Below are 5,480 nucleotides of genomic sequence, written 5' to 3'. Positions count from 1 at the left end.
CAAAATTTCAGTTTTGATGATTTTTGAATGTTTAGAAGCGTTAATCCAAGCAATCCCTAGACCAACTTTGACTTTAATTTTGAAGGTGTTATAATTGATAAAATCAGCCAAAATTCTGGATTTTAGCAGGAAAATACAGTAAGATCTTGCTCCCGAAATTTCAGAAAAAATGTCGGGGATGATGGCGCTCGGAGTGCACACGGTCCTCGCAACTTTTTTCCAAATTTTCAGGGATGAAAGATATTGTGATTTTATTGCGGAATCCAAAGTTACAGCTGATTTGGAGATGTTTTGATTAGTGAAATTATCAGTCAAAGGTTGAATCAAGAGGGTTTCAAAAATTAGGGTTTTGACACTTAACCACTTAATTTTCAAAATTAAAGCACAAATATGAATTGATAATTTGTAATAGAAGGGCAGATCTGAAACAAGCATTAACAATTAAACATTTCACAAGCTTAATTACTAAAAAGAAATTTTAGGGTTTTTATGCAATCACCTCTAAAATTTTGCAAAAGATCAAACATGGAAATGTAATCAATTTTTTCTGATCTAAGCATGAAAAATCAGAAAGGATGTTCATGTCGGGTTCACCAAAATGTAAAGTGGAAAATCGCGATCGAACCCTAGTTGCTCTCCCCTCTTCCAACTCCAAGGAGAGAGAAGGGAGATTCACTAGGGTTGATGGTTTTCACTTAGGGAAGAGACTTTACATTCAAAAGAGGGGTTCAAACCCACAAGATCCAATCCCACGCAATGCAAGATTGGATGCTAAGTGAGTTTCAAGGGTTATGACAACAAGGCTACCCTCTTTTGTAAAGAATGTGCATAGAAGAATTAAGCTAGAAATGCATAGAAAGTGAGAAAGATTCACTTATAAACTGAGATAGGGATATAGTATGAAGCTGCGGACCTGGAATTAGCAGTGAAATGTCGATGCGGCGCTGTCCTGCAAATTTGAGCGAAAGTTGTCGGGACGATGGTGCCCGGCACCACGGTCCTACGAAAAATCCGCGAAACGAAGGGGGATCTATTCGTCTCTGCACAAGGATTCCAGATCTTCAATTTCAGCCGCGTACCTGCAACCTACACACAGAAAAGCGAAGATGATTGGGGGGTTAGGGATTAGGGGTTTGCCTTTAGGTCAAACCCCGGTTTTGGAATTAACCAAGAAATGAGCAAGTGCTGTAAATGTAAATGACTGTAAAACAAGTACTAATACCTAGTTCTAAGGATGTTTGTATCCTTATGTGCGAAGGTATACATGTTGTATGTTGTTGGAGTATGTTGTATGTAGCATGTAGTATGTGATCTCCTCTTCAATGGTTGAATCCTTGTCTTGAATGCAACACTTAGCCTTGAATGGAGACTTGAAATGATCAATTGCTTGAAGGAATGCTTGAATGCTTGAATGCTTGAATGCTTGAGTATAGTTTCCACGCTTTGTACACATGTGACCTTCTTACCCAAATGGGAGAGGACAATGTAGTTTATATACTTGTCATTTAGGGCTGATAGACTGATTTTCCTGACCTCAGGCCAACCAGGAAATGATAATTTCCAAATTGCAAACAAAAAGACCCGAGACCCCTTAGGAGACCGGGCCCAAAATAGGACCCAGGGACCAGGGCGCTGGGTGCCATGGTCCTGGGGGACGCCCTGGTCCTGAGGGACCAGGGCGCTAGGCGCTCTGGTCCCACCTCCGGGACAGCAGGGTGCAAGGAGGTTCAGGCCAGGGTGCTTGAAAAATGCAGTTTTCAGTGTCATAATCAGGTTTCGGGGTCTCCATTCAGGTTGCATGTTGCGTCACCATCGTGAAGACCGAAATGCAGTCGAAATTGCAAGTGTCACAATTTTAGGATGCTACAAAAACTAATGTGAGATTCATGCTCAATGAGTTTAATAACATTAGAAAATTTGATAATGAAATGGTCATCGATTTCAATGCTAGATTTCAAAAAGCCATGCATAGATTGTATCAGGTGATGAGGTTAGATGATAACATGTGTCTGAACACCTATTATAATGCATTTGATTATAAAATGGCTTATATCTTAAGGGATAAAAATCCACATAGCCTAAGAGATGCATTTAGAATTGCTATTAATGTGGAGAGCAACAGGAAAGCATCTGGAAAGTTAGGAAGGAGAACTGATGGTAGGCTATGGCAGGAAGCAAAACAGCAACCCAACAAAGTTGCTAAGGAGGAAGGCAAGATAGAAAAGTTGGTTACTACTATGAAGGATCTAACTACCAAGGTAATTAAAAATGATAAGACTCATTTTAATTGGCAAGATAGACCCCCTAGGCTGCATGATATACCCTAGAATACCAACTGGAAAGATGGCAAGCCGCAGAATGAGAAACCTAAAAATGCTCAGAGTCGGGATACCCCAGATCCCTTAAAAGGGAAAAATGTCGATAATATAGAAAAAAATCCTTGGTGTATTGCTTGTGATGGGCCACATTCTCCTCATCAGTGTGCAATAGCTCAAGCCCTTGAAGAATCCATGAGACAAGAAGTTGAGCCTGACATTAACATGTTTGAGACCATTGTAGAAAGTGATGAGGAATCTGAACAAAGTGAATTTAGTGATGTATTGGATAGTGAAAGGTATTTTCAAGGACAACTAACACTGGATTGGCATCCTATTTTGAATGTGGTAACTATTGAAGATGAAGAAGTTCATCTCAGAAGGCCTAGTGAGGAAGAAATAAAAAATCTCACTGAAGCTGCTATAGCTAAGGCAAAGCACAATTACAATCTAAGGAGTAGTAAAAGGGATAATGATCAAGGTGAACCAGGTTCTATGTTTATAAAAGAGGTTCTTTAGAAAAAGGTTGCATGTAGTAATATTTCCCCTCAAATTTGTCAAGAAAAGAAAGAGCAAATTAAAGATGCACCCAAGAGTGCAGATGATAAAAGTACCAATGATATACAAGGAGTTGCCACAACAAAAAGGGCGAGTTAGCCCAAGGCAAAAAGAATTAAAACTAATGTTCAGTTGAGTAGCAATTCCACATTTGATATGGCTTAGGCTCTTACACAGATGAAAGTTACTGTCCCATTAATAGAATTACTAAAAATATAAGAACATAGGGATGTTGCCTTGTCTTTGTTTTCTAATATATCTAATAGTGACACAATCCCACCCACTGGTTCAGTTAAAAATGAAAAGGATTAGGTGTTCCAAACCCCCAAGGTTTATGTTGGAACCACTATTACTCAAGAGCCTTCACAGGTAGATCCTTTTTATGTTACTTTGTTAGTGAATAACCGACTGATAAAAAACTATATGATAGACTCAGGGGCAGGTACTAATATAATGCCTTATGGTGTTATGAACATGTAGACATCTAAAAATGGTGACACTTGTGGAGTCATACTTTAACATTTATGCATTGCCTTACTTTAGGGTTCTTGCATCGCATTAACATTTCTTCTATGTTGCGCACTTGGTCTTTATAATTTGCAAGCATCGAGTCCTTTTTCTGCATTCCTCATTTTTATCGCCTTCGAATTAGGTCTTGTTGATAGCAATCTTCAGTCATGATTTTGGTTGATCTTATCCTGTCGCATCATGGTGCGTGCTCATTTATCATCATTTTGGACATCGTCAATCCTAATTGATGATAGAATTAGGGTTTTGTCCTCTTGTCAATCTTTCAATCATCTTTAGCTTGTTAGTAATCATTTGCGATTATCAACTTGTCAATCTTGTCATTTTGCGATCGATTCATCATCGATCCTTGTTCTTTGCAATCATGTCAATTTGGATCGATTAGTCATTGTTCCTCGTCAATTGGCGCCTATCAATTTGATCTCCTTGTCAATCTTGGTCAATTTGTCATTGATTTTTGTCAACGAATCTCAATCATTTATCAACATTGGTCCTTTGTCAACTAGAATCATGATTGAACCTACATTAATTCCTTGTCCTCTTATTTCTAGGGTTTTATGATTTGTTCATTTAATCCTTTTCTTCTTCTTTGTGGGTTAAATAAATCTATTTATTTAGTCCTAGGTCTCTTTTATGAACTAATTAATGGATGAAAACCTATTAATTAATTCACCTAATTTCTATTTCATCTTTTTCCTCAATTTTCTAATTTGCTAATTTCTCCTACTTCCTAATTTCTATTTCTCCTATTTTCTTTAATTTTTCTAATATTTCCCCTAATTTCATTCCCTCATTTTCTCCTATGTTTATGATTCCATTTGTTGCAATCATGGAGGCTATTTTCTCTCTTCCCTTTTGTGCTGGCAATGGCATTTCAATATTGTCATAATTTGTCATACATCTTGCATAGAAACTTGTCATAATTTGTACATAATTTGTCATACACCTTGCATAGAAAGTGTCATGCATTTGTCATAATTTTGCCATTCTTGATTTGAATTTCCTTTCAAATCTCTTCATGCTAATCTTGTCCTCTCTCCAATTTGTCTATAAATTGGATGATTTTCTTCAATGAAGGAGGAATGAATCACATTTTTGAGTAACCTTATGCTACAAATTTCATCTCTCAACAACTTGCTTTCCACTTGCATTTTGCACTTGTAGGTGAGATCCACATCAAATTTGAAGGTGAAAGAAGAATAATGGAGCCACATGAAGGAGATATCTACGTTGGTTTGCTTTGATTTCATTTGATTTGAATATCTTGTCTTTATTTCTTCATATATTGGATTAGGATTGCTTTCATAGCAGCTTTAGGTTTTGTGGTTGTCCTAATTGCTATTGTTTTGATGATTTTCAATTTCTTGATCTATAGAAAGAACTAGGACTATCAGTAACTATTGTATATGGAAAATGTTATGCTATGGATAATAGAGAAGTACCTATGATAGGTACAATGAGAGATGTTGAAGTGAAGATAGCAGCATTTCCTGAGGCAACTTACAAAATGGATGTTATTGTTACTGACACTAAGCCCCATTATGGCATGTTGTTATCTAGGCAATGGGCAGCAACAATAGGAGGAAATGTCCAATTAGATTTATCTTATGCCACCATCCCAATCAATGGGAATCAGGTTAAGTTGTAGAAAGAACCACGTGCTGCTAGAGTAATTGAAAAAGTGGATCCTAACATGCTCAATTGTATGATAGATGTTGATCTTGATAATTTTAGAGTGCAACCAAATTTACCCCAGTTGAAGAATACTGACTCCATTGTGATTGAATTAGAATCACAACAACATGGTTTATGGTAGATGTATTTTGATGGAGCTTGCTCCAAAGAAGGGTCTGGAGTAGGAGTCCTTTTTGTATCCCCATTAGGTATAACTTTTAAATATTCTTTTCTATTAGCCTTTCAGTGCACAAACAATACTGTAGAATATGAAGCTCTGTTATTCGGGCTTGAAGTTGCAAAGAGGCATGGGATACAACTGTTGAAAGTTTTAGGAGATTCAAAATTGGTTGTCTCTCAAGTAAGATCCAAATATGCATCCAAAAATGATAGGTTAAAGAGATA

This window comes from Cryptomeria japonica, chromosome 10 (assembly GCF_030272615.1).
Source record: "Cryptomeria japonica chromosome 10, Sugi_1.0, whole genome shotgun sequence".
Lineage (NCBI taxonomy): Eukaryota > Viridiplantae > Streptophyta > Pinopsida > Cupressales > Cupressaceae > Cryptomeria > Cryptomeria japonica.
This window is presented reverse-complemented; position numbering follows the sequence as displayed.